This window comes from Acanthochromis polyacanthus, chromosome 9 (genome assembly GCF_021347895.1).
Source record: "Acanthochromis polyacanthus isolate Apoly-LR-REF ecotype Palm Island chromosome 9, KAUST_Apoly_ChrSc, whole genome shotgun sequence".
NCBI lineage: Eukaryota > Metazoa > Chordata > Actinopteri > Pomacentridae > Acanthochromis > Acanthochromis polyacanthus.
In genome coordinates, this window is record NC_067121.1 from 19,918,553 (window position 1) to 19,944,453 (window position 25,901).

General features: G+C 39.5%; 1 protein-coding gene across 4 annotated transcripts in view; it reads left to right on the top strand.

The window, feature by feature from the left end:
- Positions 1-25,901, top strand: part of LOC127535517 (myosin-K heavy chain-like) — a 98,056-nt gene that overhangs the window by 32,116 nt on the left and 40,039 nt on the right. For 2 of the 4 annotated variants that reach the window (XR_007944349.1, XR_007944350.1), the window contains exons 1-3: positions 647-752; positions 917-1,017; positions 1,109-1,189. The exons of the other annotated variants lie outside the window; for them this stretch is intronic. The gene's annotated coding sequence lies outside the window, so the exon portion shown is untranslated. Of the gene's footprint in view, positions 1-646; positions 753-916; positions 1,018-1,108; positions 1,190-25,901 lie in introns of those variants that run through there. 4 annotated transcript variants of the gene reach the window in all.

Here is a 25,901-nt window from a genome sequence, read left to right on the forward strand (position 1 = left end):
TGTATCATGTAAAGCGCTTTGGGTACCTTGCAGGTATAGTAAAGCGCTATATAAATACAGACCATTTACCATTTCATGATTGTGTCCCAATTGTTGTTGATTCTTGACAAAAAATTAAAATTTATATCTTTATTTTTGAAGCCTGAAATGTGGCGAAAGGTTGAAAAGTTCAAGGGGGCCGAATACTTTCACAAGGCACTGCATGTTTCAGGGTTGTTTTAATGGTACTGAAGGTTTTTTTTTTGGAAAATTAACATATTGTTCTGATCACCTGTCTCCCTCTGTAGCTCTGAGACAGACTGCTGACCTGTCCAGGGCGAACCCTTGACCTGAGTCAGCTGAGATAGGCTCCAGCCTCCCACGATCCAACAGAGGATTGAGTAGTTTATAGATTATGCATAGATGGATGGAATTCTTAATTATTTCAAGAAAAATGCACAAGTTTTTGCTGACTATTAAATAGGTTTAAATAGTAAAACATGGAATGCATTGCTATTATATTTGGATTGAATTTCGTAATGTAACAGATTTGTGGAATATCTTTTTCATTTTAATCTAATTCATTTAATGTATACATTTTTTTTGACAAACCGTTTTGTGCATGAAATGAAATGACAAATTTCTCCCTTTCTTCCTCTCTCAACTTTCTAACCAGCGAAAGCGAGACAGCAGCCCACCAGGAGCCTCCAGCCAAGTGGTCCTGCACCCCCTCTGGCTTTCAGCGTGGAGGCGAGGAACCATCCCGGCCGGAGGTCAGTCGTCCTAAACACTCTGCTGAAATGTGTTTTCACAGACGGCTGCCTCCCGTGAGGATAGCTTACCGTAACTGTAATAAATACAACAAATGGCCAAATGAAATCACCAGTCAGTCAGCATTTTTAGACAACAGTGTTTGACCTCAAGTTATCTGTCACAGGAACACGCTGCCCAGCCAGAAAGGAGCACCAGCCCCCAGCCGTCCACCTCTGGCTCACTGCATTACCCTCCAGAGCCTCACATAAGTCTCATCCCCCCACCGTACACCTCAGAATCAGATTCAGATTCAGACTATTATTCCGATTCTGGTGTAGAGGGAGATGTGGATACTGACTCAGACTCTGATTTCCAGGACGAGAGGAGCTCCAGCCCCCCGAGGTCCAACTCTGCTCAGCAAGCGAGGACGTCCCGGCAAATCTCCACCCCGGGGGAGGTCAGTAGCACACTGAAATGTCTACTTTGAGAGAAGTGAATTTTGTCAAGTTAGTCTACAGTCATTTTTAAAAATACAGGAAAGGACTATTTGAAGAGTGCCATCAGGCTTTTTGAGAGCACAGTGTGTTACAGTCACGACCTGATGGTGCCAGTGACGTTTGCAAGTCATCATAAACGTGTGTGAAATGTAAAATGTATTCAGGAGCACATGTGTAAATAAGAAGTACTACAAAATTCAGACCAAGCTGCCTCAGTTACGATGTTGTGTTCACTGATCCAAACCAGTGTTCCCCCCAATACTGCCCCAAGAATTCAGCTCAAACCCTTTCCATCTTGTACACACTCTGCCTCCGTTTGCCAGTTTGGATGAAGGAACCCAAAGAGTGTCTTTTAAAATAACCAACCTGAAGCGGGAGTAGATTATAAAGCCCTCCAGCACTCAGTCTCTATTGATGCCGGTTTTCTGACCACACTCCTCACAAATACAGCGTCTGTTGTTTCCCACAATGGAGGTCCTCCTCTTAATGATTTCAGATTCATGATATGTGTTTGAAAGCAGCATCTATGGAGTGATGTTTTGTTAGAATCGGTGAAATGACAGCAGGGTTATTTTGATACTTAAAGAGCTGGTGAGTCTTTCTGTGTCTTTAACACAGCAGCCACAGACCGAGAAATATGTCACCTAAATATAATCTCCAAGATTCTCTGGTTTTGGCGCGAGCTATCGCGCGATTTCGGAACGAGATTTGCTGTCTAGCGTCCTGAGATTTGGATACAGACCACAACAAATAGCGATCGCCAAGTAATGTGGAAGTTTTCGTTCACTTCTCATCTCTAGTATGTTGAGGGACACTCGTTGAGACTATCCAAGCCGGTCAGTGTGGGAAAAAAAGCATGTTGGGGCGGACTTTGACGCGGGGGGGCAAGTTGCCCCATACTTTTCGCTAGTTGAGCTGCTAGCTGAGCTGCGAAACTGCCTGCCTGGCTAAATACTGGAGCTATGTCGAAAATTCATTTCTCCATCACTCACATGTATGAAAAGACATATGAAAACAGACCCCAGGTGGAAAAAAATCCGAAGTTCCCCTTTAAGGGGAACTCCAGACTTACATGGTATTTTAAAAACTATTTTCAAACATTCTTTTCTCCTATAGTTTCTTTTTTTTAGATTTGGTCTCAGGATAAGAACATTTACACAACAACTGTGTGTTTTAGTATTTTGTTACATGGATTATTTGAAATTTGATGAATGGGACGTAAAATGTCCTCCAGTTCTGGAATGATCCATGCATATTATCTTATCTAAGTCCGGCCCGAGGGCCGAATCCGGCCCACTGTCGAATTTCTTTGTGGCCCGCCAGCATTTGTGATCAGGGTATAAATACACAGGTTAAAAAATATTTTAGGTTTTACCACAAGGTGGCAGCATGACCCCTTCTGACCATAGTAGTGTTCGGAAAGTTCAATTCTTTCAATGCACTAAAATGTGTTACTCCATGTGCTCCTTCTCTTCACTGGGAAAATAATGGATACTTCTTCAAAAATATTTGGCCACATGACCAATTTCTTCCATGGTTTTCAAGGAACACATTGCTGATGAGTAAAATATATTACAAAGTTTGCTAATATTAATTGTTTTTTAAAATTTTGCCATTGCTTCCATTAAGTTTTATTTAGTATGATACAAAGAAAATACATCATGGACTTGGTTAATACTTCATATTATGTTAAAATATGTTATTATTAGTGTTAAAATAACATAATAGTATGTTTAAATATGTTGCATATTAGTAAAACACATTATAAAGTTTGCTAATAATAACTGTTACTCGTCTTCTATTTTCGAAATGAATTTTTTTTTAATGATATTAGAGAACAGGGTCTGATGGTAATAAACATTTTATTTTATTATTACATTAATTTGTTTTATTATAATTGTAAAGCACTAGAGCTGGACCCCATATCCGGAATATCCGAATATTCATTTGCTACGGCGGTATCCTGATATTAATTTTGCCCCCCCCCCCCCCCCCCGGACGTTACCGGGCGGAAAGAATATGCGGCGTTACTGTCTTCCCTCCGCCTTCGGCCCACATCTGCACATATCGGCTCATCTCGTCCTGTGATCACATAAACACATATATGTCTATAACATATACACATATGTCTATGTGATCACCCTATTTTGCCCCCAGACGAAACTATTCGGAGCTTGTCTCGTCACTGTTGCCAACTCCTCAGTAAGGAAAGTCGCTGTTGGCTGTCCTAAAAGTCGCTAAATGACGTCATTTCCTAATTTGCATATTTCTCAGTTTGCATGTAATTGTAATCAACGTTGTAGGAAAGAATAACATTGTGGAAGAGACCAAAAAGTGATTATAAAACACCCAAAATATTTTTCCTAGAGGATAAATGCTGTGGTTTATTTTAGCATGTCAGTGAAGAAAAATTTTCGTTTATATGGCTCCGTAAGTCTGGATGGGATCTGTAGTGACTTTGCGCATGCGTGATTCATCTGCCGTCTGGCCGCGGAGCGATATGTCCTCTAATCAGACACTGGGACTGCTGTGGGGTTACTGGACTGACAGCCTGTGCTTTGAGACGGGGAGGAGCTCACAGCAGCACCTGCTGCTCATTGAAAACAGTAACTGCAGAATGATCCCAGTTTTCCTGTCAGAGTCTCCAAAACGGCAGAAAAAGTCGCTAGATATGTGGCTAGTCGCTTTTGACAAAAAAAGTTGCTAGGAGCTTTGAAAAGTCACTAGATTTAGCAAGAAAGTCGCTAAGTTGGCAACACTGCGTCTCTTCCCTGCGCCTTCGGCCCACTTCGGCTCATCCCGTCGTGTTCTTCGGCTCATCTCGGCTCCTCCATTCGTGTTTGTTACCACCACCCGAATGGCCGGGTGGCTGCCCACTCTGACGTCACGCTTCACTTTGTTGCATAAACACATGCTGAAGACCTGCTGTTTGGGAATTCTTCAGTTTAACTGAAGACAAAACGAAGGCAAAATTTGGACCCGGGAGACCAGACGAACAAATATTCGGATATTCGTCTTTAATAGGGCCCGAATATTAGGAGGCCAGAAACCACTATTCGGGCCAGCCCTATAAAGCACTTTGTGATTTTGTATCTGTGAAAAGAGATATCCAATGTAAAGGATTACAAATAGTTAGGATTGATAGTTTGGAGACTTGTAAGTTGCGGAGTGCAGGAAAAATAACTTTATCACTCATTGCAATGAAATATGTTTGTCACTTCTAACCCTCTTAACACTACTGTGCTTAAAAGGCATGCTTTCTCTGGAAAAAATCTCCAAAATACAAATGGTTTTTTAGAGCCACAAACTGTAAAAATGGAAACAATGGTTCAGCTTTCCGACTGTTTGTAATAAATACCATCAGTTTTGTGTGGTTACATTGAGAAAAATATTGAAAAGAAGCTTAAAATTGTCAGATTTCATTGTAGTCACTGTATTTAATATGTCAAATTCAAAAATTCACCAAAAATAATGATGAACGTTTAAAACAAACAAACAAAAGAGTCTCTGCTCTGCATGGCAACTGAGAAGCCATGACTGACTCAGGCCAGTTGTGAGCAACAACCATGTCACCAAAATGCAGACACTTTTTGGGTGAACCTTTCAATTCAGTTTCAATAAATTGTATTTACAAGTTGAAATGTGTCATCTCAAGACACTTCAATGAGAAAAGTAAAGAAAATTACAAAGAGAAATCCAACAAATCCAAAATTTCCTTTGGATTCCCGTCTGAGCAAGCACTTGGCGACAGTGGGGAGGTAAAACTCCCTTTTTCAGGAAGAACCCTCCGGCAGAACCAGGCTCAGACAGGGCGGCCATCTGCCTCGACCGGTTGGAGTGAGGGTAAAGGAGGGAGAGAGCAGGATATTATACAGAAAACAGATCAAAACACTAGAGAAAAATAAACAAACAATAAAAAAAAAAAAAAGGGAACAATAAACCCAGCGAAGGTTACTGAGGTCAGGACCAGTGAGACTGAAATGTGACTGCAGGACATTGGTGCTGCTCAGTCCATCACATCAGACACACACACACAGCAGCAGAACGTCTTCTTCATGCAAGACAAGATGCGTTGGAAGCAGTTTTTCTTCTTTTTCTTCTTGCTTTGCTCCTTCTTGCTGTCTTCAGTGTACTGATGGTTCTGCTCGACCTTCCTGAATTGATCGTCCTTGCTGACGTTGCTGGTGTCATTGCTCTCACCGTCCTCAATGTCTTTAGCAGCTTTATAATCATCACTCTCCTCAATGTCCTCATACTCGCTGCTCTTCTTGTCCTCCCGGTCTTTGTCCTCATCAGGTAAGCCTGTCAGGTCAATTCTGTTTTCAGGCTCTGCAGGCTTAACCATGATGAACAGGCTGGTGGAGGGTTTAGGTTCATTGCTAAAAAAAGGAAACACACACTGTTGGGTTTACATCCGACAAGCAGAGAATGTAAACATGCAAATCAGCAAAAGTCCATATCAGTGTTTTGTCACTTGCTGGGCTGTTAATATCCCACAACCTGTGTACAAAGTAAATAGAAGCACACTTACCAACTGCTGGTGGGGGAGCTGCTGCTGAGGTAGCTTTTGGTGATAAAAGGGTGGTTGAGGATACCACTGGGGGTGATTCTGTCCTTCTCATCCCACTGAAGCATCGCCTTCAACAGCTCGATGTACTCCCTCCTCTCATCGGCCTCTGCTGGGTTATCCGTCTCAGAATACACCTGGTGCAGAAAACATTTGGGAAGTACAACAGTGGTCAAGTCACCTTCAACCTGAAATATGAATACAATAAATGAACATCACTCTTCAGCAACTCGCTGCTGCTTCCTAAACTACCTACCGTTTTCATTTCATCCAGAGAGCGGAACGTGTGACATCTGGGGGTGCTGTACATGACAAAGAGCCCAAAATACTCTCTCGGAGTCTGAAGAAGAAAACAATGATGCTTACTAAAGCCTTCATCTTATTGAGCGAGTAAAGGTCAGTGGTAAAATCACAGTAGGAGTATTGTACCTTCAGCCGCCACAAGCCACTACACTTTTTCTTCAAAAAGAATCGTGATCTCCGACCAGCCTCGATGAGATGTTGCGGCGGCAGACCCAGCAGACTGATCATTTGTCGGAGCTGCAGACAGAACACAACACCACGTTAGACCTGAAGCTAATCGTGTGACGGCTTCTAATGCGTTTCAGTAATTTACTCACTATCCAGTATTCTGACTCTGTTCCGAAGAGAGCAATACGAGCCACCATCCAGGCCATCATGCAGCCTAACGACCAAACGTCGATGGCCTCTGAATACGGCAGGCCCAGGATGATTTCTGGAGCTCTGAATGTGGAAAAAACATCAAATGAAGATGTGACACAGTAGACAGTAAGGAGACAGTGCTGATTTAAAGATTTCTCAGTGGTGAAAACTTAACAGTATTATCATACCTAAATGCAGGTATTTGGAGTAGCTCTCCTGCTTTGGCTTCGGACGTGTACTTGGCCACACCAAAGTCAATGAGTTTGACCTTGAAGGGCTGCTTCACATGATCCACCATCACGATGTTGTCCATTTTCACGTCACCGTGGATTATGCCAGCACTTTTTGTCGTATTCAAAGCCACGGCCAGCTGTAAGAAAAACAACAACATTTATCAGGAGTTGTTCAAGAAATCTGTCACATGGCAATAAAAGTAGAGGTTGTAAAGGTTCCTGAACCACCGATGCTGGTTCTAGCACCACTGTAGGAGATAAATATAGGGAGACAATAGAAGGTCATACCTGTTGAATAACGGTACGGACGTGTTCCAGTGGCATTGGCTCTTTTAAGCCACGTACATAGTCCCACAGGGAGATGTCCAGTTTTTCCAACACCAGGAGCCGCGTACTTTTTACAAAGACTTCTCCCTTGTACTTGATGATGTTGGACTTGTCCGAGTTGTGGCACATGAGCTTTTCCAAGATTTCCGCCTGTGGAGACATAATATGTTTGCTGAGCCACATAGTCCAATCAGTTCTTCTCAACAACTATGAAGTACATTATTTTTTTTTATGTTTATTTTTTTATTTTATTTTTTTTAATAAATTTATTATTACAACAGTGAACATTAAAGACATACAAACAGGTCACTTTTACAATATAGAAGATAGTGTTAAACAAAGTAGAGAGCAAACAATAATAACGAGTAATAACGATTATATATGCAACAAAGACGAAACAGGGAGAAAAGAAAGGTAAAAAATAAATGGAAATGAAAGCAGAAATAGCTGTTCTCTGTGTGTATGAAGGAGGGAGTGTGTGTATGTGTGTGTGTGTGTGTGTGTGTGAGAGTGTGTTCGCGCATATTCCATATATGATGTATAATATATATGCTGATAATGATAGTGATATAAATAAGGAGATTAATGAATAATAACAGTTATTTACCTCATTACAATAATAATAGAAAACATAACAATTGTCAAAACAAGTGATTGAAACCGGACAATCCCCACACACAGAAAATGTCTTTTTGTGTCACTCTTCAGCTGAAATCAGTGTCCTACCTCACGGTCTAGATTGTTCCTTTCGGGCATCTTTATAGCCACATGCTCTTCAGTCTTGTCTTCCACACATTCCAGCACTGTTCCATAGCCTCCACGTCCCAGGTTTTTCACCAACGTGTAGCCTTTTGGGACTTTGGAACGCTGCGTTGTGGTACTCCCCTCAGAGGAAGGCGATGAGGATGAACTCTGAATGTTCATTTTTATGTCGTCACAGAAGACTGAAAGTGAAACAGACACAAAAGAGAACCATAATCTATGGATGTCTTGTTAAACCGTTGGTAATCTACCACACTGTTGTGATCTCAGTTTTTTTTTATCAAATTTGCTAAATATTGAACCAATTATCACAAAGCAACAGCACTGAGTGTTACAACCTGTTCTGAATTGTGTTATAAGGCATATTGGACAGTATTGCAGCAAAATTACACGGATGCTTCCTCAGAAACTCCAAAGTGTTTACTTCATTAAACAGAAGAGTGGAGTTACTTACCTCACAAAAGTTTGCTTATCTAGATTTTGTTGAAATATGGATGTCTCTGAGGTTGGTTTTACTAAACTACTCAATAAACTAATAAATAACTCAGTAAAATAAAGTGAAATGGTGTCTCCGCTCAGAGTTTTTGTGTTTGACATGAATTCTAGAATGCCTTTAAAAACAATTAGAAAGTCCTCGGCATTGTTTATTTTTGAAAATGTCATGTTAAATGATCAAACTGCCGTTGTTTTTCTCATCTATCTGCATTTAATCACCTATAATGACATGCTCTGACTAATGTTGTTATAAATTGCTGACGAATATTTTTGAATGTTTTCAGATTTTTTATTTACAAATCAAGATATTTGAGATATTTTTTAAAAGTCTGTTTATCCACTTCCAGCACATTTTTTACATATTACAGTCATCTGAGGTAACGTTTAAATGACAATATCTCAAGAACTAATACAGATAAAACATGAATTTTTCACCGTCTTTTCTCGTTTCAACTACAGGACAAGTCGATGAAATAATCTCTGAAAACAGGTGACTTGAAATTTAAAAAATCATTGAAGTCATGAAAGTCTCATCTTTGAGCACACATTCCCCACAAAAAACGAGAATGTGCAATACAAAACAAAACATACAGAATCATTTTTTTAACATTAAACACTCGGTCACAAAAATGAAAAAGAAAATGTGACGAACTTAAGTAACTGATTGAGCAGGTAAGACAAGTTGTACCACAAAAACTAAAGTATTGCTGGATAGTATAATATAATTTCCTTTTGGATTCCATGTTATAAGTTAGGAAACAGCGTGAACTATTACTATTATTACAGAGTTGTAGAAAAACAGATTTTAAAACTGCCTTCTGAATGTTTCCTCTGGTGTTTGCTTCATCAAACAGAACAGTGAAGTCACTTACCTCAAAAATGTTCACTTCTTTGGACTTTGTCGAAAGGTTGTTGCTGAATTTAATCTCGATGTCTTGCTAGCTTCGATATAGTCCTGTTGTCCTGCTGAAATCCGTAAGACACTGACTGTCCAGAACTGACTCTACACTGTGATGATTTAAATGTGGTTTGAATTCTAGAATGTCTATGATGATGCAATCAACAGTTAGAAGCTAGTTTTTTAGAGTTGAAACCTGCATATCTTGACAAGGGTACATCAGATCATGTTCAGACTTGGTAGGGGTATTGCTGGGGTCCTGAGGAAGTGCAGTGTGGAGTTTGCAGCAGATTGGATGAATGGTGGTGGCTTTTTCAATGCAATGAAAACAAGGTAGTCACATTCTGACAGCAGTCTCAGCACTACTTCGTTTAAACGTAAACAAATGCAATGGAGCAAATATGTAGTGTTGTTATTGTTTGAACTGTCATACTGAGTGCAAAAAGCACACTGTGGGTGGGTCTGGGTTTATGCGAAACGCTGAAACACTGGTGTAGTCTTTGGATACGAGGAATATGGCTTTCAAAAAAAGTTTTCTTGCTTCAACTTATGGTTAATTGAGCATTTGGATAAAATATGTTGTGGTAAATTGTGCCATCAATTATGTTGAAGTAAAATAGAAAATTTTATACCTCATATAATGTAAGATCTGTCTCCATTTGTTCATCTCAGGCCTGGTGGGCAGATCCTGTTCTGGTTCCTTATCTAATGTACCTAATGTAATTATTTACCAATAATCATTTAACAAAAATGCATCATCCAGAGCTAACTTCATGCTACATCTTCAGCCTCATATAGTAGCTTACTGTATGATTATATAACACATGTGGAATAATTTCAGGTCTCAATAATTGTACAGACATAAAACCATAAACATGAAAAATTTATTTTGAGCAGCAAACAATTGTTTTGTGCACACTGAAAGAAAAACCTGGTTGGATTTGCATAAAAAAAATACTGACAGCGCAAAACTATATTGTGTTTTGGTTTGAACACATTTTCAACCAATATCCCCTTAATTAATATCTGCTGTTTGAGCATCATTATTTCACATTGAAATCTTTAAGTCAAATCATGTTCTTTTTCATACTTCACCCATGTTATACATGCATGAAGCATTTCTTTTAAATATATTTATTTATGTCATCTTGTTGGTGTTTAATTTGTTTGTATCTATAATCAATGATCAAATTTCATATTCTATACATGATAGTTCTATTGATGCAACCTAAATGAAATTACTTTTGCTGAAGCTAAATTTGTGTTGACCTACAAAGCATTCAAAACAATTGAACAAATAAATCACAGACTGATTTAATATTTCTTTTTAGATCAAACAATTGTAAACATGGAAACTACAGAACCTGTTTTAACAGAGAAATATTTCATCTCATCAATGCATTTAATCTACAGAAATGAACTCCCTCCACATTCAACTTAAAGTGCACATGTGCATAACTGAGGCTTAAAAACATTCCTTTGGGTGCCTCAGATAACATGGTTAAACCCTTTAAAATGTCGATTTTGCGTCTCTTTGAAGACACGATGAACTGCAACCAAGTGTTCAGCCAGTTTGCTCCACAACTGTTAGGATTAGGATTACATTCAAATACAAGTAACTAAAGGAGCGACTTACAGCCACAAGAAAGAAACAAGGTCGCATATGTGACCAAAGACAGTCTGACCATCAACACTGACCTTGTCTTCTTTTTTCTTTTTTAAACACAGTTAAGTGAAACACTTGAACAATAATTGCATAAACCTATCAACAGCAACTTTTCTTTTAAACAAACAGTGCAAGACAACATGAGGCCCAAAGACCAAACACTGAACACCACAAACCAGTATTCAAGTACCGTATTTTCCACACCATAAGGCGCAGTCTGGATTACGGGGTTTATTTCTGTACTTAAGCCAAATATAAGACGCACCGTATTATTGGACGCACGCTAAAACAAGGAAACGGAACGAAATAGTGGGTTTGGTTGAACTTTATTCTACTACGTATTTAAAAATACACTCACCTTATTTTTTGATCAAGCTTTTGTCACACATCCATAAAAGTCCTCATCTTCCTTACCAAAAAGTAGTATATTCAAGTATTTTTGAGTATACTAAGAAATAAGAAAGTACTCTTATAGTAAACTTGAAGTTACTACTTATGTACTTATACAAGATATACTTTGCCAAGTTAATGTTAAGTATACTCTGAGTTTACAGAAAATTATATTAAAAGCATATTTGCATAGATCAGACCCAGCTGCCCATCTTTCAGTAACACAGCACTGTTAAATCTTTTCTTTGGACGATCATAGATCTTACTGTGAAACATATGAAGATGACCTTCCAAATTCTTTCTGGAGCATGTAATGTGATGGAGGAATCATACCAGGAAGCATTATGTTGAGCATTTCAAGTAAATTAGTAACTGCTTCTCCCGATAAATTGTGTCGTAACAGAAAAGACATCAGCATCAGTAATGTTTCCCCTTTTGAAACTGTTGCACCTGGATACAAAGGCTTTTCAGCTTCTCCAGATTCTCCTCCGTCCTCTCCTCCTCCGTCCTAGGTGAGAATAGTTGTGCTCATAAGTTTACATACCCTGACAGAATTTTTGATTTAATCATGACATTTTTTCAGAGAATGGTAATGATAACGTTTTTTTTTTCTTTTTTTTTAAATCAATCATGTTCCTGGTTACACAACCATGTGGTTCTATATGGAGAATATGACAGAAAAATATACAACGTGAAAGGAAAACTTTAGGTTGATGCTGCTTGTGTAAAGACAGACACTTGGATGTTAAGAATGATGAGCCTGTGACCAATAATGACCGGAAGAGGAGTTAAAACCTACAGTGGGGCTAAAAGGTCTTTGGCAGCCAAAAAAATCTTCAAGTTCTCCCACTTAAGAAGATAAGAGTGGTCTGTAATTTTAATCACAGGTACACTTCAACTGTGAGAGACAGAATGTGAAAAAATCCAGGATATCACATTGTATGATATTAAACAATTTTACAGTAAAAATGTGCCAACAATATGTATTTGGCGCCTACAAACAAGCAAAATGTTTGGCAGCCAAATACTTTGCATATGTGAAGTCTACTGAGAATGGAATTTCCGGAGCCCTTATCTGTATGTTAACTAGTTTTAACAAAGTCAAGGTAATCATTGACTGTTATTTTACAGTGTATGATTAAAGCAGAATATGACTCCTAAGGTTTATACACAGTCACTTACCATGTTTTCAGCTGCTCTGCTGTCGGAGACCATTTCAGAATCTGACAGGTATTCTTCATTCTACAGGGGAAAAAAAGATAAGATCAGTAACGACCATTTGATACCGTTGGAATTTAATTCACTCAAGATAAAACTTGGGTGAAGTATGAATTTACCGCTTTATAATCTGTAATAGAGTTTTCCTCATCTTCCCCATTTTCTTCATCTTCTGTGGTACTTTGGTCAAAATCATTGAAGGCCTACAATGTAATAACAAACAAAAGAATTACTTGAAGTTTAAGGTAAAGAAATGATGCAATGCAGCATTTGTCCCCTATTCTTTGGAAGGATGAAGCAAATGTGGAAATTAATGGCACGCAGCATTGGGAGGGAGCCTATTTAAAATGACAAAAAGTACTGATAGCAGAAAAATGGAATGACTTGTCTCAATAGCAGCTTTAGTATTGATTTGGTGTTCAGGAATTGATTTTTTGACAACCATAACCCCCACATTTTACAACTCACAAAATGTCTAACATTGGCCCATTACTTCATCTTAAAATGTCATAATCCATTAGCATTAGCATTGGTCTTATGTAAGGGGAGTTCAGAGCGCTTGGTATCACTGTCCATGTTTATGGATTTACCTCTTGAATGTCAGTCCTGCAAGAAATTGTGGGTAAGTCTTCCACCTCCTCATTTTCTTCATCACTGTTTGAGGCACTGCTCACATCATCTTCTGTGTAATTTTGGAGAGCTTCACAGGTTTTTTGGAGCTTAATAAACGGATAGAAAAACCAAGTCAAGTATTTACATTTCAAATGCATAGAATATTAATTAGTAGTACATTATATAAATCAAACTTCAATATAGCACAACAAGATACATAACCTACTAAAATCATGGCATTTACAGACAGATCTACTGGAGTCACGTTCACAGAGGTAAAAACAGCTATTTCACATGATGCGCAGAAAGCTGTGCAGTGGGTTTGACTGGTTTAAGATCAACATCATTCTTTGGAAGGGAATTTACGGTGCAGAGGCAACCGCGGTAAAAAGGCCAGAACTCATCTACACATCAGAGCAGTGTTGGAACATGTGTAGGGAATTGAAAAACTGTAATTTTAACAATTAAAGCTCGTGTCCGGAGTTTGAATCGCAGCGTCTCCCAAAACACTGTTGGTCCCACCCTCCCTCTGATTTCGCCCCTTTATTTGTGCACGCGCGTAGTACCTGACAGGAGTGCCCGGAGTGCTGCAGCATCTCGCCTGTTTTGCTGTTTTCCACTCCTCTACATTTAGTACATTTAGTAAATAATAAAGGAATTACGTTAGAATTCTGTATTGAGTCTAACTTGTCCTAATTGAACTTGTCAATTGAATTGAATTGAATTGAATTGAATTGAATTGAATTGAATACCAAAATAACACGAATCTGCTAGGACGAACGAGTAAAGTTTCAATATGTGATTACACTCGTGTATCCCTCTCGATGACGTTGTTTATCAAACTTAGTGCATTTACGCGTGTATATGTGTTACATTGTTTATTTCTGTAGCAATACTGCAAAGGCCCTGGAATTCCTGAGCTGATCAAAACTCAGATAAGCTGTCCCTCTCCAGCACTGACCAACACCCATCTCTATATTAAGATTGAGACATTTGTATTTCTGTAGGTTTTCATTCACAGAAGGATGGAGCTCCTGTGAACATTTAAACCCCTGGAATAACTTTTTGTTTTTAAAAGACAATGACTTTCAATTATATGCTATGGGTGTCTTGTCTTTAATGAACTTTCATGCTAAAATCCCTTTTCAGCTTTAGGAGACCCTCAGCCGGAGACGTCTCTGCATTCCACAGATCAGATAACAAGTCGTAAAACTTTATGGCTGAAGGCTGGAACAGAGAGAGACACACTCTTTAACTGAAGAAACTAATTACTTCAAAGTTCATATTTCTGAGATTTATTTTGTTCTTTCCTGATTACCAAAGTTATAGTGAGATTATGTTGTACATCATATCCGAATTTGACAGTTATATCTGTTACAGAAGTCTAGATATTAATTTGTGATGTTTAATCATTTCTTCCCCAGGATACTATGATTTTGGAATGAATTCCAGAATTAATCTCTGAATTTCCTCTCCATTTAGGTTGAATGATGACCATTGTATTTACCTGTTACCAAATCTCTGACTTGTTGTTATATTTTCACTGTGATACATATTTTTATGTCATAAACATATAGTTATGAATGAAATAATTCACATAATATGAACATAGGTATTAATCTCCACATTTCACTTTCACACAACTGAATATGGTGGGATAGACAGATCGTGTTTTGCGTGTTTAATAGCATATTTTAACCCATTCTGGATTCCTCTTTCTTCTCTACTCTGTGAGAACAAAGAGATTCCAAATTCCACCAGACTCGCGCCGAAAAGTTCTCTCTCTCCGCCCAGGTCCTCCCCTTAGCTGGACCCACAGATAAAGTCAGCCGTAGCCCACATCTTCACTCTCTGACCCCTCTCTGTTCTCTTCCTCATCTGGCCCTGAGCTGGCCAACCAAAGTCTCTCTCATTTTCTCTATCTAAAGCGCGTTTTTCCTATCTTTGAAATTCCCTCACCATCTAAGTTTGTTAACTATTTACCTCTTAATATTTTTGTAACTGAAGGAGACATTTTGCTCGTTATTCGTTTTAATCTGACGAACCGATTCAGAACCAGCATTTATTTTTCTTAATTTTGACCGTTTTTCATCAACACCCGTTTTTCTGGGATAAAGCCTGAGAACCATCATTTTTAAGGCAAGCAACACTCAGCTGAGAACTCCGGAGACCTGCTGGATCAGGCCCATTTGCCGAGAATTGATCAACCCACGGCAGGACATCCAAGCGTGGCCATAACGACGACACACCGCTCCGAACCTGCAAGTCCAGACCGTTGTGCTGCTTCTCTGAAGGCCCGCAAGTCCCAGCCCCATGACGGTTCACTTCAGTAACTCCAGCTGAGCTTGCTCTGATTCCATTCTATGGGTGATGTACTAACCGCTTGGTCAATTAATTCATTTAATCAATTTATTCTTTTACAAATCATTAGAATTCTTAATCCAAATTACCGGTTACCGCGTCAGGTTAGCTCTGGCTAATCCTCACCATATTTCCTTTTCTCTCACACATACTTCCACATCTCTCACACACGCACACACCACACACACACTCCCACATTCCACACATGCACGCACACACACACATGTAGTCCTGCACGCACACACACACACACACACACCATATCTACATTGTATATAGTTCACTTGTCGTTATTTTTCATAGAATAGTTAATAAATACCTCATTTTAGATCAAACTACAGTCTTAAGTGTTTCTTGGTGTAGAATGTGGTCAATTTAAACGAGGATTCAAGACTTTTTGATATGAGATTGATCAAAATTTTTATGAATATTAATTTTTTTATTAAAATTAATTATTTCCCTAGAAATCTAGGGTGGTGCCCCAATTATTGATAACGAGAGCTATAAATCATAACGTAGTACCGCTACATTTCTATCTAGAGTTCAGAATTGCATGACTCCTCTGACGAAGAGTATGTCCCAGACGCCCCAACATCTTCCTCCAGAGCTCGGGCATCTAAACGAAGCCGTCAGGCGGGCTATGGAAGCCGTGGTTGGGGAGCGACGTGAGCACCCCGAGCCAAAAAACGGCCTGCAGTCTCTTGGCCTGACAAGCCGTGGGATTGGTAACTTTTCTGGAAGTTGCTGATCCCTGATGCTCTCTCCTCCACAAGCAAAACAAATGTGCGCGCGGTTGCGTAGTGCGTAGCTCGCCCACCTCTGCATGGGCTTGCTTGCTGTGCGTGTAACCGTTGATTGACAGCATGACAAAGCTGAAGCTCGAACTTGATTGGTTGGCAGCGACCGGCGCTTTTTGGAATAACATGGGGGTCTATGAGAGGAAGGCGGAGCTCATGAATAAATTTTCATATCGCGTCATACAAACATTATATTATAGTATCGAACTAGACTAACACATTTAAGCTTTGTTAAACAACGATACATAAATTGAAAACAAACGGAAACTCCGGACACGAGCTTTAAAGAGCTGGTGAGTCTTTCTGTGTCTTTAACACAGCAGCCACAGACCGAGAAAAGTGTCACCTAAATATATTCTTCTCCAAGATTCTCTGGTTTTGGCGCGAGCTATCGCGCGATTTCGGAACGAGATTTGCTTTCTAGCGTCCTGAGATTTGGATACAGACCACAACAAATAGCTATCGCCAAGTAATATGGAGGTTTTCGTTCACTTCTCATCTCTAGTATGTTGTGGGACACTCGTTGAGACTATCCAAGCCGGTCAGTGTGGGAAAAAAAGCACGTTGGGGCGGACTTTGACGCGGGGGGGCAAGTTGCCCCATACTTTTCGCTAGCTGAGCTGCTAGCTGAGCTGCTAGCTGAGCTGCTAGCTGAGCTGCAAAACTGCCTGCCTGGCTAAATACTGGAGCTATGTCGAAAATTCATTTCTCCATCACTCACATGTATGAAAAGACATATGAAAACAGACCCCAGGTTGAAAAAAAACCCAAAGTTCCCCTTTAAGGGGAACTCCAGACTTACTTGGTATTTTAAAAAATATTTTCAAACATTCTTTTCTCCTGTAGTTTTTTTTTAGATTTGGTCTCAGGATAAGAACATTTACACAACAACTGCGTGTTTTAGTATTTTGCACATGGATTATTTGGATTATTTGAAATTAAATGGGATGTAAAATGTCCTCCAGTTCTGGAATGATCCATGCATATTATCTGTCTAAGTCCGGCCCGAGGGCCGAATCCGGCCCACTGTCGAATTTCTTTGTGGCCCGCCAGCATTTGTGATCAGGGTATAAATACACAGGTTAAAAAATATTTTAGGTTTTACCACAAGGTGGCAGCATGACCCCTTCTGACCATAGTAGTGTTCGGAAAGTTCAATTCTTTCAATGCACTAAAATGTGTTACTCCATGTGCTCCTTCTCTTCACTGGGAAAATAATGGATACTTCTTCAAAAATAGTTGGCCACATGACCAATTTCTTCCATGGTTTTCAAGGAACACATTGCTGATGAGTAAAATATATTACAAAGTTTGCTAATATTCATTGTTTTTTAAAATTTTGCCATTGCTTCCATGAAGTTTTTTTTAGTATGATACAAAGAAAATACATCATGGACTTGGTTAATACTTCATATTATGTTAAAATATGTTATTATTAGTGTTAAAATAACATAATAGTATGTTAAAATATGTTGCATATTCGTAAAACACATTATAAAGTTTGCTAATAATAACTGTTACTCGTCTTCTATTTTCGAAATGAATTTTTTTTTAATGATATTAGAGAACAGGGTCTGATGGTAATAAACATTTTATTTTATTATTACATTATTTTTGTTTCATTATAATTGTAAAGCACTAGGGCTGGACCCCAATATCCGGAATATCCGAATATTCATTTGCTACGGCGGTATCCTGATATTAATTTTGGTTCCACCCCCCCCTCAGACGTTACCGAGCGGAAAGAATATGCGGCGTTACTGTCTTCCCTCCGCCTTCGGCCCACATCTGCACATATCGGCTCATCTCGTCGTGTGATCACATAAACATATACACATATATGTCTATAACATATACACATATGTCTATGTGATCACCCCCTCCTCCCCCTAGATGAAAATATTCGGAGCTTGTCTCTTCACTGTTGCCAACTCCTCAGTAAGGAAAGTCGCTGTTGGCTGTCCTAAAAGTCGCTAGAAGTCGCTAAATGATGTCATCTCTTAATTTGCATATTTCTCAGTTTGCATGTACACACGTGGACAAAATTGTTGGTACCCCTCAGTTAAAGAAGGAAAAACCCACAATTCTCACTGAAATCACTTGAAACTCAAAAAAGTAACAATAAATAAAAAATTATTGAAAATTAAATAATCAAAAACAGCCATTACTTTTGAATTGTTGATTAACATAATTATTTAAAAAAACAAACTAATGAAACAGGCCTGGACAAAAATGATGGTACCTCTATAAAAGATTGAAAACTATTTGACCAGAGTGACATGATTAACTCAGGTGTGTCATTTAATTGACATCACAGGTGTTTCCAAACTCATAATCAGTCAGTCTGCCTATTTAAAGGGAGACAAGTAGTCACCCTGCTGTTTGGTGAAAAGGTGTGTACCACACTGAACATGGACAACAGAAAGCGAAGGAGAGAATTGTCCCAGGACATCCGAAAAAAAATGATAGACAAACATCTTAAAGGTAAAGGCTATAAGACCATCTCTAAACAGCTTGAAGTTCCTGTGACAACAGTGGCTCATATTATTCAGAAGTTCAAGACCCACGGGACAGTAGCCAACCTCCCTGGATGTGGCCGCAAGAGGAAAATTGATGACAAATTGAAGAGACGGATCGTTGGAATTGTATCCAAAGAGCCCAGAGCAACCTCCAAAGAAATTAAAGGTGAACTCCAAGGCCAAGGTACATCAGTGTCAGATCGCACCATTCGTCGTTGTTTGAGCCAAAGTGGACTTCATGGGAGACGACCAAGGAGGACACCACTGCTGAAAAAAACTCATAAAAAAGCCAGACTGGAATTTGCAAAAATGCATGTTGACAAGCCACAAAGCTTCTGGGAGAATGTCCTTTGGACAGATGAGACCAAACTGGAGCTTTTTGGTAAGGCACATCAACTCTATGTTCATAGACTCAAAAACCAAGCATACGAAGAAAAGAACACTGTCCCTACGGTGAAACATGGAGGAGGCTCAGTAATGTTTTGGGGCTGCTTTGCTGCATCTGGCACAGGGTGTCTTGAAAGTGTGCAAGGTACGATGAAATCTGAAGACTATCAAGGCATTCTGGAGAGAAATGTGCTGCCTAGTGTCAGAAAGCTTGGTCTCAGTCGCAGGTCATGGGTCTTCCAACAGGACAACGATCCAAAACACACAGCCAAAAACACCCAAGAATGGCTGAGAGAAAAGCGTTGGACTATTCTAAAGTGGCCTTCTATGAGCCCAGATCTGAATCCCATTGAACATATGTGGAAGGAGCTGAAACATGCCATTTGGAGAAGACACCCATCAAACCTGAGACAACTGGAGCTGTTTGCTCATGAGGAGTGGGCCAAAATACCTGTTGACAGCTGCAGAACGCTCATTGACAAATACAGAAATGGTTTAATTGCAGTGATTGCCTCAAAAGGTTGTGCAACAAAATATTAAGTTATGGGTACCATCATTTTTGTCCAGCCCTATTTCATTAGTTTGTTTTTTTAAATAATTATGTTAATCAACAATTCAAAAGTGATGGCTGATTTTGATTATTTAATTTTCAATAAATTTTTATTTATTGTTACTTTTGTGAGTTTCAAGTGATTTCAGTGAGAATTGTGGGTTTTTCCTTCTTTAACTGAGGGGTACCAACAATTTTGTCCACGTGTGTAATTGTAATCAACGTTGTAGGAGAGAATAACGTTGTGGAAGAGACCAAAAAGTGATTATAAAACACCCAAAATATTTGTGCTAGAGGCTAAATGCTGTGGTTTATTTTCGCATGACATTGAAGAAACATTTTCGTTTATATGGCTCCGTAAGTCTGGATGGGATCTGTAGTGGCTTTGCGCATGCGTGATTCATTTGCCGTCTGGCCGCGGAGCGATGTGTCCTCTAATCAGACAGTGGGACTGCTGCAGGGTTACTGGACTGACAGCCTGTGCTTTGAGACGGGGAGGAGCTCACAGCAGCACCTGCTGCTCGTTGAAAACAGTAACTGCAGAATGATCCCAGTTTTCCTGTCAGAGTCTCCAAAATGGCAGAAAAAGTCACTAGATTTGTGGCTAGTCGCTTTTGACAAAAATGTCGCTAGGAGCTGTGGTATCTGATCTGTTACATGTATTACTTAATAAGTTAGTAGTATAGAATCTGTTTTGTTTGTTCTAGTATCTGATATGAGTTGCTTGTGAAATGTAGTGTTTGCTCTGGTGTCTCTGACCACAGATGGAATCTGCATTATATTCAACCCATGCCATGGGAAAGTGTTCTCCTGTTTACAGAGCCCTGTTGGAGGTGTTTTTATGAAGGTTCTTCTGTCCAAAACACTGATTTAGGGATTCTTCAGCTGTTGTAGACAAGGGGGAGTTGTTTGGGGATGCTCTCTGCTTTCCCCATATGGTAGGCAATAAAGAACCATTTGTTTTAACCCCTCCTATATGTTGAAAACCGATAAAACCTGATTGCTGGTCATTGTCCAGCAAAGAGGATTCAATTGACCGGCTCCTTCCAGGCAGGTTCTGTCTGTACTGATGCTGTTCTTTCTTTCAATAAAATACTTTTAAAGAAAGTCAGTGTCACGGACATTTTCTCCTTCACCTGCACATCACGGACACCAGAGAGAGAAACAACGACAGAGCTTTGAAAAGTCGCTAGATTTAGCGAGAAAGTCGCTAAGTTGGCAACACTGCATCTCTTCCCTGCGCCTTCGGCCCACTTCGGCTCATCTTGTGTTTGTTACCACCACCCGAATGGCCGGGTGGCTGCCGACTCTGACGTCACGCTTCACTTCGTTGCATAAACACATGCTGAAGACCTGCTGTTTGGGAATTCTTCAGTTTAACTGAAGACAAAACGAAGGCAAAATTTGGACCCGGGAGACCAGACCAACGGATCCGAATATTCGGGCTATCTCCGCCACCAGCCGCCACCAGCCGCCGCGCCGGGGCAGAATGAATATTCGGATATTCGTCTTTAATAGGGCCCGAATATTAGGAGGCCAGAAACCACTATTCGGGCCAGCCCTATAAAGCACTTTGTGATTTTGTATCTGTGAAAAGAGATATCCAATGTAAAGGAATACAAATAGTTAGGATTGATAGTTTAGAGACTTGTAAGTTGTGGAGTGCAGGAAAAATAACTTTATCACTCATTGCAATGAGATATGTTTGTCACTTCTAACCCTGTTAACACTACTGTGCTTAAAAGGCATGCTTTCTCTGAAAAAAATCTCCAAAATACAAATGTTTTTTTAGAGCCACAAACTGCAAAAATGGAAAGAATGGTTCAGCTTTCAGACTGTTTGTAATAAATACCATCAGTTTTGTGTGGTTACATTGAGAAAAATATTGAAAATAAGCTTAAAATTGTCAGATTTCATTGTAGTCACTTTATTTAGTATGTCAAATTCAAAAATTCACCAAAAATAATGATGAACGTTTAAAAAAAACAAACAAAAGAGTCTCTGCTCTGCATGGCAACTGAGAAGCCATGACTGACTCAGGCCAGTTGTGAGCAACAACCATGTCACCAAAATGCAGACACTTTTTGGGTGAACCTTTCAATTCAGTTTCAATAAATTTTATTTACAAGTTGAAATGTGTCATCTCAAGACACTTCAATGAGAAAAGTAAAGAAAATTACAGAGAGAAATCCAACAAATCCAAAATTTCCTTTGGATTCCCGTCTGAGCAAGCACTTGGCGACAGTGGGGAGGTAAAACTCCCTTTTTCAGGAAGAACCCTCCGGCAGAACCAGGCTCAGACAGGGCGGCCATCTGCCTCGACCGGTTGGAGTGAGGGTAAAGGAGGGAGAGAGCAGGATATTATACAGAAAACAGATCAAAACACTAGAGAAAAATAAACAAATAATTAAAAAAAAAAGAAAAGGGAACAATAAACCCAGCGAAGGTTACTGAGGTCAGGACCAGTGAGACTGAAATGTGACTGCAGGACATTGGTGCTGCTCAGTCCATCACATCAGACACACACACACAGCAGCAGAACGTCTTCTTCATGCAAGACAAGATGCGTTGGAAGCAGTTTTTCTTCTTTTTCTTCTTGCTTTGCTCCTTCTTGCTGTCTTCAGTGTACTGATGGTTCTGCTCGACCTTCCTGAATTGATCGTCCTTGCTGACGTTGCTGGTGTCATTGCTCTCACCGTCCTCAATGTCTTTAGCAGCTTTATAATCATCACTCTCCTCAATGTCCTCATACTCGCTGCTCTTCTTGTCCTCCCGGTCTTTGTCCTCATCAGGTAAGCCTGTCAGGTCAATTCTGTTTTCAGGCTCTGCAGGCTTAACCATGATGAACAGGCTGGTGGAGGGTTTAGGTTCATTGCTAAAAAAAGGAAACACACACTGTTGGGTTTACATCCGACAAGCAGAGAATGTAAACATGCAAATCAGCAAAAGTCCATATCAGTGTTTTGTCACTTGCTGGACTGTTAATATCTCACAACCTGTGTACAAAGTAAATAGAAGCACACTTACCAACTGCTGGTGGGGGAGCTGCTGCTGAGGTAGCTTTTGGTGATAAAAGGGTGGTTGAGGATACCACTGGGGGTGATTCTGTCCTTCTCATCCCACTGAAGCATCGCCTTCAACAGCTCGATGTACTCCCTCCTCTCATCGGCCTCTGCTGGGTTATCCGTCTCAGAATACACCTGGTGCAGAAAACATTTGGGAAGTACAACAGTGGTCAAGTCACCTTCAACCTGAAATATGAATACAATAAATGAACATCACTCTTCAGCAACTAGCTGCTGCTTCCTAAACTACCTACCGTTTTCATTTCATCCAGAGAGCGGAACGTGTGACATCTGGGGGTGCTGTACATGACAAAGATCCCAAAATACTCTCTCGGAGTCTGAAAGAAGAAAACAATGATGCTTACTAAAGCCTTCATCTTATTGAGCGAGTAAAGGTCAGTGGTAAAATCACAGTAGGAGTATTGTACCTTCAGCCGCCACAAGCCACTACACTTTTTCTTCAAAAAGAATCGTGATCTCCGACCAGCCTCGATGAGATGTTGCGGCGGCAGACCCAGCAGACTGATCATTTGTCGGAGCTGCAGACAGAACACAACACCACGTTAGACCTGAAGCTAATCGTGTGACGGCGTCTAATGCGTTTCAGTAATTTACTCACTATCCAGTATTCTGACTCTGTTCCGAAGAGAGCAATACGAGCCACCATCCAGGCCATCATGCAGCCTAACGACCAAACGTCGATGGCCTCTGAATACGGCAGGCCCAGGATGATTTCTGGAGCTCTGAAAGTGGAAAAAACATCAAATGAAGATGTGACACAGTAGACAGTAAGGAGACAGTGCTGATTTAAAGATTTCTCAGTGGTGAAAACTTAACAGTATTATCATACCTAAATGCAGGTATTTGGAGTAGCTCTCCTGCTTTGGCTTCGGATGTGTACTTGGCCACACCAAAGTCAATGAGTTTGACCTTGAAGGGCTGCTTCACATGATCCACCATCACGATGTTGTCCATTTTCACGTCACCGTGGATTATGCCAGCACTTTTTGTCGTATTCAAAGCCACGGCCAGCTGTAAGAATAAACAACAACATTTATCAGGAGTTTGTTCAAGAAATCTGTCACATGACAATAAAAGTAGAGGTTGTAAAGGTTCCTGAACCACCGATGCTGGTTCTAGCACCACTGTAGGAGATAAATATAGGGAGACAATAGAAGGTCATACCTGTTGAATAACGGTACGGACGTGTTCCAGTGGCATTGGCTCTTTTAAGCCACGTACATAGTCCCACAGGGAGATGTCCAGTTTTTCCAACACCAGGAGCCGCGTACTTTTTACAAAGACTTCTCCCTTGTACTTGATGATGTTGGACTTGTCCGAGTTGTGGCACATGAGCTTTTCCAAGATTTCCGCCTGTGGAGACATAATATGTTTGCTGAGCCACATAGTCCAATCAGTTCTTCTCAACAACTATGAAGTACATTATTTTTTTTTATTTTATTTTTTATTTTTTTTATTTTTTTAATAAATTTTATTATTACAACAGTGAACATTAAAGACATACAAACAGGTCACTTTTACAATATAGAAGATAGTGTTAAACAAAGTAGAGAGCAAACAATAATAATGAGTAATAACGATTATATATGCAACAAAGACGAAACAGGGAGAAAAGAAAGGTAAAAAATAAATGGAAATGAAAGCAGAAATAGCTGTTCTCTGTGTGTATGAAGGAGGGAGTGTGTGTATGTGTGTGTGTGTGTGTGTGTGAGAGTGTGTTCGCGCATATTCCATATATGATGTATAATATATATGCTGATAATGATAGTGATATAAATAAGGAGATTAATGAATAATAACAGTTATTTACCTCATTACAATAATAATAGAAAACATAACAATTGTCAAAACAAGTGATTGAAACCGGACAATCCCCACACACAGAAAATGTCTTTTTGTGTCACTCTTCAGCTGAAATCAGTGTCCTACCTCACGGTCTAGATTGTTCCTTTCGGGCATCTTTATAGCCACATGCTCTTCAGTCTTGTCTTCCACACATTCCAGCACTGTTCCATAGCCTCCACGTCCCAGGTTTTTCACCAACGTGTAGCCTTTTGGGACTTTGGAACGCTGCGTTGTGGTACTCCCCTCAGAGGAAGGCGATGAGGATGAACTTTGAATGTTCATTTTTATGTCGTCACAGAAGACTGAAAGTGAAACAGACACAAAAGAGAACCATAATCTATGGATGTCTTGTTAAACCGTTGGTAATCTACCACACTGTTGTGATCTCAGTTTTTTTTTATCAAATTTGCTAAATATTGAACCAATTATCACAAAGCAACAGCACTGAGTGTTACAACCTGTTCTGAATTGTGTTATAAGGCATATTGGACAGTATTGCAGTAAAATTGCACGGATGCTTCCTCAGAAACTCCAAAGTGTTTACTTCATTAAACAGAAGAGTGGAGTTACTTACCTCACAAAAGTTTGCTTATCTAGATTTTGTTGAAATATGGATGTCTCTGAGGTTGGTTTTACTAAACTACTCAATAAACTAATAAATAACTCAGTAAAATAAAGTGAAATGGTGTCTCCACTCAGAGTTTTTGTGTTTGACATGAATTCTAGAATGCCTTTAAAAACAATTAGAAAGTCCTCAGCATTGTTTATTTTTGAAAATGTCATGTTAAATGATCAAACTGCCGTTGTTTTTCTCATCTATCTGCATTTAATCACCTATAATGACATGCTCTGACTAATGTTGTTATAAATTGCTGACGAATATTTTTGAATGTTTTCAGATTTTTTATTTACAAATCAAGATATTTGAGATATTTTTTAAAAGTCTGTTTATCCACTTCCAGCACATTTTATACATATTACAGTCATCTGAGGTAACGTTGAAATGACAATATCTCAAGAACTAATACAGATAAAACATGAATTTTTCACCGTCTTTTCTCGTTTCAACTACAGGACAAGTCGATGAAATAATCTCTGAAAACAGGTGACTTGAAATTTAAAAAATCATTGAAGTCATGAAAGTCTCATCTTTGAGCACACATTCCCCACAAAAAACGAGAATGTGCAATACAAAACAAAACATACAGAATCATTTTTTAACATTAAACACTCGGTCACAAAAATGAAAAAGAAAATGTGACGAACTTAAGTAACTGATTGAGCAGGTAAGACAAG